This window comes from Alosa pseudoharengus, unplaced genomic scaffold, assembly GCF_046254945.1.
Source record: "Alosa pseudoharengus isolate Yale_2024_CS ecotype anadromous, Long Island Sound unplaced genomic scaffold, YU_APseudo_1.1 YU_APseudo_1.1_scf_17, whole genome shotgun sequence".
Classification (NCBI taxonomy): Eukaryota; Metazoa; Chordata; class Actinopteri; order Clupeiformes; family Clupeidae; genus Alosa; species Alosa pseudoharengus.
The window spans coordinates 32471678-32479177 of record NW_027468640.1 but is presented as its reverse complement, the minus strand read 5'-3'; the positions used below and the strand labels follow the sequence as shown (position 1 = coordinate 32479177).

Below are 7500 nucleotides of genomic sequence, written 5' to 3'. Positions count from 1 at the left end.
CCCTATGAAGAGTTGCACATTTCATGTGCTTCTCTCATTTGTATTTGCAAAAAGGACTTTGGGTCACTGGTGGCAAACTGGATGAGTTTCTATTCTTGCCCTTTCATTTCCTGGAATGTTTAATTTGCCTCTCTGACAATTTTTGCCCGTACAGCCATACACCTGATGTGCAGCTGTGATGGCCGAGTGGTTAAGGCGTTGGACTTGAAATCCAATGGGGTTTCCCCGCGCAGGTTCGAACCCTGCTCACAGCGTTACTTTGACTAGTTGGTCTCCTGCCACCTGTTTAATACCCAAGACAGAAACTGGCAAAGGAAGTTGAAACATACCGTCCAGCCAATTCTTTATAGCAGTGTCTTCTCTAACTGAAGCTGTGGCATGTTGTTCATGTAAATTTACCATTGCGATGGCCATTTCTATCAGTTGTTCCAAGTGAACCAAGCTTCCCACGAGCGTGTATGTATAACCCTCTGAAAAGTTCTCTCATTTGTACTTGCAAAAAGGACTTTGTGTCACTGGAGGCAAACTGGATGAGTTTCTATTCTTGCCTTCTCATTCGCTGGAGTGTGTAGTTTGCCTCTCTGTTGATTTTTGTCTGTACAGTCAAGGCTTGGAGCTGTGATGGCCGAGAGGTTAAGGCATTGGACTCGAAATCCAATGGATTTTCCCCGCGCAGGTTCGAACACTGCTCGCACCGCAGTCCTTTCTTATAAACGGGATTAAGCACGGACGTCTTGATTCCTGTGGCGAGATAACAGGTGTGAAATTTTCCATCACATCTTTACGGCCTCTTACATGTCCCCGTTTCAAACTGCAAAAGTAATGGAATGTCTTTCAGTAATGACAGTGGTCCTACTTTTGCTGTGTGTGAATTTAGGCTTGTCCCTCCGATTGCCATCCACCAGGTAGCATGTTTGCATGTCTTTTTTTTCATGTCGCACTCGAATGCAATAAGCTGTGATGGCCGAGAGGTTAAGGCGTTGGACTTGAAATCCAATGGGGTCTCCCCGCGCAGGTTCGAACCCTGCTCACAGCGCAGTCCTTTCTTATAAATGGGATGAAGAGCGGCTGGTTAGATTCATATGGCGAAACAACAAGCCGTGAAATTTACCACCACATCTACCCGGCCTCTTACCTGTGCCCGTTTCAAACTGCACAAGTAATGGCGTGTCTCACAGTAATGCCGTTGGTCCTACGTTTACCATGTGTGAATTTAGGCTCATCCACCAGGTAGCATGTTTGCATGTCTTTTTTTTTTCATGACGCCCTTGAATGCAATAAGCTGCGATGGCCGAGAGGTTAAGGCGTTGGACTCGAAATCCAATGGGGTTTCCCCGCGCAGGTTCGAACCCTGCTCGCAGCGTTTATTTGACTAGTTGGTCTCCTGCCACCTGTTTAATACCCAAGACAGAAACTGGCAAAGGAAGTTGAAACATACCGTCCAGCCAATCCTTATAGCAGTGTCTTCTCTAACTGAAGCTGTGGCACGTTGTGAATGTAAATTTACCATTGCGATGGCCATGTCTATCAGTTGTTCCAAGGGATCCAAGCTTCCCACGAGCGTGTATTTATGCCCCTATGAAGAGTTGCACATTTCATGTGCTTCTCTCATTTGTATTTGCAAAAAGGACTTTGGGTCACTGGTGGCAAACTGGATGAGTTTCTATTCTTGCCCTTTCATTTCCTGGAATGTTTAATTTGCCTCTCTGACAATTTTTGCCCGTACAGCCATACAACTGATGTGCAGCTGTGATGGCCGAGTGGTTAAGGTGTTGGACTTGAAATCCAATGGGATTTCCCCGCGCAGGTTCGAACCCTGCTCACAGCGTTACTTTGACTAGTTGGTCTCCTGCCACCTGTTTAATACCCAAGACAGAAACTGGCAAAGGAAGTTGAAACATACCGTCCAGCCAATTCTTTATAGCAGTGTCTTCTCTAACTGAAGCTGTGGCATGTTGTTCATGTAAATTTACCATTGCGATGGCCATTTCTATCAGTTGTTCCAAGTGAACCAAGCTTCCCACGAGCGTGTATGTATAACCCTCTGAAAAGTTCTCTCATTTGTACTTGCAAAAAGGACTTTGTGTCACTGGAGGCAAACTGGATGAGTTTTATCTTCTTGCCCTCTCATTCGCTGGAATGTGTAGTTTGCCTCTCTGTCGATTGTTTGCCTTATATAGTCAAGTCGTGCTGTGATGGCCGAGAGGTTAAGGCGTTGGACTTGAAACCCAATGGGGTCTCCCCGCGCAGGTTCGAACCCTGCTCACAGCGCAGTCCTTTCTTATAAATGGGATGAAGAGCGGCTGGTTAGATTCATATGGCGAAACAACAAGCCGTGAAATTTACCACCACATCTACCCGGCCTCTTACCTGTGCCCGTTTCAAACTGCACAAGTAATGGCGTGTCTCACAGTAATGCCGTTGGTCCTACGTTTACCATGTGTGAATTTAGGCTCATCCACCAGGTAGCATGTTTGCATGTCTTTTTTTTTTCATGACGCCCTTGAATGCAATAAGCTGCGATGGCCGAGATGTTAAGGCGTTGGACTCGAAATCCAATGGGGTTTCCCCGCGCAGGTTCGAACCCTGCTCGCAGCGTTTATTTGACTAGTTGGTCTCCTGCCACCTGTTTAATACCCAAGACAGAAACTGGCAAAGGAAGTTGAAACATACCGTCCAGCCAATCCTTATAGCAGTGTCTTCTCTAACTGAAGCTGTGGCACGTTGTGAATGTAAATTTACCATTGCGATGGCCATGTCTATCAGTTGTTCCAAGGGATCCAAGCTTCCCACGAGCGTGTATTTATGCCCCTATGAAGAGTTGCACATTTCATGTGCTTCTCTCATTTGTATTTGCAAAAAGGACTTTGGGTCACTGGTGGCAAACTGGATGAGTTTCTATTCTTGCCCTTTCATTTCCTGGAATGTTTAATTTGCCTCTCTGACAATTTTTGCCCGTACAGCCATACACCTGATGTGCAGCTGTGATGGCCGAGTGGTTAAGGCGTTGGACTTGAAATCCAATGGGGTTTCCCCGCGCAGGTTCGAACCCTGCTCACAGCATTACTTTGACTAGTTGGTCTCCTGCCACCTGTTTAATACCCAAGACAGAAACTGGCAAAGGAAGTTGAAACATACCGTCCAGCCAATTCTTTATAGCAGTGTCTTCTCTAACTGAAGCTGTGGCATGTTGTTCATGTAAATTTACCATTGCGATGGCCATTTCTATCAGTTGTTCCAAGTGAACCAAGCTTCCCACGAGCGTGTATGTATAACCCTCTGAAAAGTTCTCTCATTTGTACTTGCAAAAAGGACTTTGTGTCACTGGAGGCAAACTGGATGAGTTTCTATTCTTGCCTTCTCATTCGCTGGAGTGTGTAGTTTGCCTCTCTGTTGATTTTTGTCTGTACAGTCAAGGTTTGGAGCTGTGATGACCGAGAGGTTAAGGCATTGGACTCGAAATCCAATGGGGTTTCCCCGCGCAGGTTCGAACCCTGCTCGCAGCGCAGTCCTTTCTTATAAACGGGATTAAGCACGGACGTCTTGATTCCTGTGGCGAGATAACAGGTGTGAAATTTTCCATCACATCTTTACGGCCTCTTACATGTCCCCGTTTCAATCTGCAAAAGTAATGGAATGTCTTTCAGTAATGACAGTGGTCCTACTTTTGCTGTGTGTGAATTTAGGCTTGTCCCTCCGATTGCCATCCACCAGGTAGCATGTTTGCATGTCTTTTTTTTCATGTCGCATTCGAATGCAATAAGCTGTGATGGCTGAGAGGTTAAGGCGTTGGACTTGAAATCCAATGGGGTTTCCCCGCGCAGGTTCGAACCCTGCTCGCAGCGTTACTTTGGCTAGTTGGTCTCCTGCCACCCGTTTGATACTCAAGACAGAAACAGGCAAAGGAAGTTGAAACAAACCGTCCAGCCAATTCTTTATAGCAGTGTCTTCTCTAACTGAAGCTGTGGCACGTTGTGAATGTAAATTTACCATTGCGATGGCCATGTCTATCAGTTGTTCCAAGGGATCGATCCAAGCTTCCCACGAGCGTGTATATGCCCATATGAAAAGTTACACATTTTATGTAGTTTTCTCATTTGTACTTGAAAAAAGGACTTTGGGTCACTGGAGGCAAACTGGATGAGTTTTATCTTCTTGCCCTCTCATTCGCTGGAATGTGTAGTTTGCCTCTCTGTCGATTGTTTGCCTTATATAGTCAAGTCGTGCTGTGATGGCCGAGAGGTTAAGGCGTTGGACTTGAAACCCAATGGGGTCTCCCCGCGCAGGTTCGAACCCTGCTCACAGCGCAGTCCTTTCTTATAAATGGGATGAAGAGCGGCTGGTTAGATTCATATGGCGAAACAACAAGCCGTGAAATTTACCACCACATCTACCCGGCCTCTTACCTGTGCCCGTTTCAAACTGCACAAGTAATGGCGTGTCTCACAGTAATGCCGTTGGTCCTACGTTTACCATGTGTGAATTTAGGCTCATCCACCAGGTAGCATGTTTGCATGTCTTTTTTTTTTCATGACGCCCTTGAATGCAATAAGCTGCGATGGCCGAGATGTTAAGGCGTTGGACTCGAAATCCAATGGGGTTTCCCCGCGCAGGTTCGAACCCTGCTCGCAGCGTTTATTTGATTAGTTGGTCTCCTGCCACCTGTTTAATACCCAAGACAGAAACTGGCAAAGGAAGTTGAAACATACCGTCCAGCCAATCCTTATAGCAGTGTCTTCTCTAACTGAAGCTGTGGCACGTTGTGAATGTAAATTTACCATTGCGATGGCCATGTCTATCAGTTGTTCCAAGGGATCCAAGCTTCCCACGAGCGTGTATTTATGCCCCTATGAAGAGTTGCACATTTCATGTGCTTCTCTCATTTGTATTTGCAAAAAGGACTTTGGGTCACTGGTGGCAAACTGGATGAGTTTCTATTCTTGCCCTTTCATTTCCTGGAATGTTTAATTTGCCTCTCTGACAATTTTTGCCCGTACAGCCATACACCTGATGTGCAGCTGTGATGGCCGAGTGGTTAAGGCGTTGGACTTGAAATCCAATGGGGTTTCCCCGCCCAGGTTCGAACCCTGCTCACAGCGTTACTTTGACTAGTTGGTCTCCTGCCACCTGTTTAATACCCAAGACAGAAACTGGCAAAGGAAGTTGAAACATACCGTCCAGCCAATTCTTTATAGCAGTGTCTTCTCTAACTGAAGCTGTGGCATGTTGTTCATGTAAATTTACCATTGCGATGGCCATTTCTATCAGTTGTTCCAAGTGAACCAAGCTTCCCACGAGCGTGTATGTATAACCCTCTGAAAAGTTCTCTCATTTGTACTTGCAAAAAGGACTTTGTGTCACTGGAGGCAAACTGGATGAGTTTCTATTCTTGCCTTCTCATTCGCTGGAGTGTGTAGTTTGCCTCTCTGTTGATTTTTGTCTGTACAGTCAAGGCTTGGAGCTGTGATGGCCGAGAGGTTAAGGCATTGGACTCGAAATCCAATGGATTTTCCCCGCGCAGGTTCGAACCCTGCTCGCACCGCAGTCCTTTCTTATAAACGGGATTAAGCACGGACGTCTTGATTCCTGTGGCGAGATAACAGGTGTGAAATTTTCCATCACATCTTTACGGCCTCTTACATGTCCCCGTTTCAAACTGCAAAAGTAATGGAATGTCTTTCAGTAATGACAGTGGTCCTACTTTTGCTGTGTGTGAATTTAGGCTTGTCCCTCCGATTGCCATCCACCAGGTAGCATGTTTGCATGTCTTTTTTTTCATGTCGCACTCGAATGCAATAAGCTGTGATGGCCGAGAGGTTAAGGCGTTGGACTTGAAATCCAATGGGGTCTCCCCGCGCAGGTTCGAACCCTGCTCACAGCGCAGTCCTTTCTTATAAATGGGATGAAGAGCGGCTGGTTAGATTCATATGGCGAAACAACAAGCCGTGAAATTTACCACCACATCTACCCGGCCTCTTACCTGTGCCCGTTTCAAACTGCACAAGTAATGGCGTGTCTCACAGTAATGCCGTTGGTCCTACGTTTACCATGTGTGAATTTAGGCTCATCCACCAGGTAGCATGTTTGCATGTCTTTTTTTTTTCATGACGCCCTTGAATGCAATAAGCTGCGATGGCCGAGAGGTTAAGGCGTTGGACTCGAAATCCAATGGGGTTTCCCCGCGCAGGTTCGAACCCTGCTCGCAGCGTTTATTTGACTAGTTGGTCTCCTGCCACCTGTTTAATACCCAAGACAGAAACTGGCAAAGGAAGTTGAAACATACCGTCCAGCCAATCCTTATAGCAGTGTCTTCTCTAACTGAAGCTGTGGCACGTTGTGAATGTAAATTTACCATTGCGATGGCCATGTCTATCAGTTGTTCCAAGGGATCCAAGCTTCCCACGAGCGTGTATTTATGCCCCTATGAAGAGTTGCACATTTCATGTGCTTCTCTCATTTGTATTTGCAAAAAGGACTTTGGGTCACTGGTGGCAAACTGGATGAGTTTCTATTCTTGCCCTTTCATTTCCTGGAATGTTTAATTTGCCTCTCTGACAATTTTTGCCCGTACAGCCATACAACTGATGTGCAGCTGTGATGGCCGAGTGGTTAAGGTGTTGGACTTGAAATCCAATGGGATTTCCCCGCGCAGGTTCGAACCCTGCTCACAGCGTTACTTTGACTAGTTGGTCTCCTGCCACCTGTTTAATACCCAAGACAGAAACTGGCAAAGGAAGTTGAAACATACCGTCCAGCCAATTCTTTATAGCAGTGTCTTCTCTAACTGAAGCTGTGGCATGTTGTTCATGTAAATTTACCATTGCGATGGCCATTTCTATCAGTTGTTCCAAGTGAACCAAGCTTCCCACGAGCGTGTATGTATAACCCTCTGAAAAGTTCTCTCATTTGTACTTGCAAAAAGGACTTTGTGTCACTGGAGGCAAACTGGATGAGTTTTATCTTCTTGCCCTCTCATTCGCTGGAATGTGTAGTTTGCCTCTCTGTCGATTGTTTGCCTTATATAGTCAAGTCGTGCTGTGATGGCCGAGAGGTTAAGGCGTTGGACTTAAAACCCAACGGGGTCTCCCCGCGCAGGTTCGAACCCTGCTCGCAGCGCAGTCCTTTCTTATAAATGGGATGAAGAGCGGCTGGTTAGATTCATATGGCGAAACAACAAGCCGTGAAATTTACCACCACATCTACCCGGCCTCTTACCTGTGCCCGTTTCAAACTGCACAAGTAATGGCGTGTCTCACAGTAATGCCGTTGGTCCTACGTTTACCATGTGTGAATTTAGGCTCATCCACCAGGTAGCATGTTTGCATGTCTTTTTTTTTTCATGACGCCCTTGAATGCAATAAGCTGCGATGGCCGAGATGTTAAGGCGTTGGACTCGAAATCCAATGGGGTTTCCCCGCGCAGGTTCGAACCCTGCTCGCAGCGTTTATTTGACTAGTTGGTCTCCTGCCACCTGTTTAATACCCAAGACAGAAACTGGCA

The 7500-nt window shown here is 46.3% G+C and overlaps 19 non-coding genes across 19 annotated transcripts; all 19 read left to right on the top strand.

The window, feature by feature from the left end:
• The first annotated feature begins 172 nt into the window (after positions 1 to 172).
• Positions 173 to 254, top strand: trnas-uga (transfer RNA serine (anticodon UGA)). Its single transcript has one exon. It is a non-coding gene; the product is annotated as a tRNA-Ser (tRNA).
• Positions 255 to 615: 361 nt separating this feature from the next.
• trnas-cga (transfer RNA serine (anticodon CGA)) lies at positions 616 to 699 on the top strand. The gene has a single exon. It is a non-coding gene; the product is annotated as a tRNA-Ser (tRNA).
• A 255-nt stretch (positions 700 to 954) lies between these two features.
• trnas-uga (transfer RNA serine (anticodon UGA)) lies at positions 955 to 1036 on the top strand. The gene has a single exon. It is a non-coding gene; the product is annotated as a tRNA-Ser (tRNA).
• A 245-nt stretch (positions 1037 to 1281) lies between these two features.
• Positions 1282 to 1363, top strand: trnas-cga (transfer RNA serine (anticodon CGA)). The gene has a single exon. It is a non-coding gene; the product is annotated as a tRNA-Ser (tRNA).
• Positions 1364 to 1746: 383 nt separating this feature from the next.
• On the top strand, positions 1747 to 1828 carry trnas-uga (transfer RNA serine (anticodon UGA)). Its single transcript has one exon. It is a non-coding gene; the product is annotated as a tRNA-Ser (tRNA).
• Positions 1829 to 2189: 361 nt separating this feature from the next.
• trnas-uga (transfer RNA serine (anticodon UGA)) lies at positions 2190 to 2271 on the top strand. Its single transcript has one exon. It is a non-coding gene; the product is annotated as a tRNA-Ser (tRNA).
• Positions 2272 to 2516: 245 nt separating this feature from the next.
• trnas-cga (transfer RNA serine (anticodon CGA)) lies at positions 2517 to 2598 on the top strand. Its single transcript has one exon. It is a non-coding gene; the product is annotated as a tRNA-Ser (tRNA).
• A 383-nt stretch (positions 2599 to 2981) lies between these two features.
• trnas-uga (transfer RNA serine (anticodon UGA)) lies at positions 2982 to 3063 on the top strand. The gene has a single exon. It is a non-coding gene; the product is annotated as a tRNA-Ser (tRNA).
• A 361-nt stretch (positions 3064 to 3424) lies between these two features.
• On the top strand, positions 3425 to 3506 carry trnas-cga (transfer RNA serine (anticodon CGA)). Its single transcript has one exon. It is a non-coding gene; the product is annotated as a tRNA-Ser (tRNA).
• Positions 3507 to 3763: 257 nt separating this feature from the next.
• trnas-uga (transfer RNA serine (anticodon UGA)) lies at positions 3764 to 3845 on the top strand. The gene has a single exon. It is a non-coding gene; the product is annotated as a tRNA-Ser (tRNA).
• A 380-nt stretch (positions 3846 to 4225) lies between these two features.
• On the top strand, positions 4226 to 4307 carry trnas-uga (transfer RNA serine (anticodon UGA)). Its single transcript has one exon. It is a non-coding gene; the product is annotated as a tRNA-Ser (tRNA).
• Positions 4308 to 4552: 245 nt separating this feature from the next.
• trnas-cga (transfer RNA serine (anticodon CGA)) lies at positions 4553 to 4634 on the top strand. Its single transcript has one exon. It is a non-coding gene; the product is annotated as a tRNA-Ser (tRNA).
• A 383-nt stretch (positions 4635 to 5017) lies between these two features.
• trnas-uga (transfer RNA serine (anticodon UGA)) lies at positions 5018 to 5099 on the top strand. Its single transcript has one exon. It is a non-coding gene; the product is annotated as a tRNA-Ser (tRNA).
• Positions 5100 to 5460: 361 nt separating this feature from the next.
• trnas-cga (transfer RNA serine (anticodon CGA)) lies at positions 5461 to 5544 on the top strand. The gene has a single exon. It is a non-coding gene; the product is annotated as a tRNA-Ser (tRNA).
• A 255-nt stretch (positions 5545 to 5799) lies between these two features.
• On the top strand, positions 5800 to 5881 carry trnas-uga (transfer RNA serine (anticodon UGA)). The gene has a single exon. It is a non-coding gene; the product is annotated as a tRNA-Ser (tRNA).
• A 245-nt stretch (positions 5882 to 6126) lies between these two features.
• trnas-cga (transfer RNA serine (anticodon CGA)) lies at positions 6127 to 6208 on the top strand. Its single transcript has one exon. It is a non-coding gene; the product is annotated as a tRNA-Ser (tRNA).
• Positions 6209 to 6591: 383 nt separating this feature from the next.
• Positions 6592 to 6673, top strand: trnas-uga (transfer RNA serine (anticodon UGA)). Its single transcript has one exon. It is a non-coding gene; the product is annotated as a tRNA-Ser (tRNA).
• A 361-nt stretch (positions 6674 to 7034) lies between these two features.
• Positions 7035 to 7116, top strand: trnal-uaa (transfer RNA leucine (anticodon UAA)). Its single transcript has one exon. It is a non-coding gene; the product is annotated as a tRNA-Leu (tRNA).
• Positions 7117 to 7361: 245 nt separating this feature from the next.
• On the top strand, positions 7362 to 7443 carry trnas-cga (transfer RNA serine (anticodon CGA)). The gene has a single exon. It is a non-coding gene; the product is annotated as a tRNA-Ser (tRNA).
• Positions 7444 to 7500: the final 57 nt, after the last annotated feature.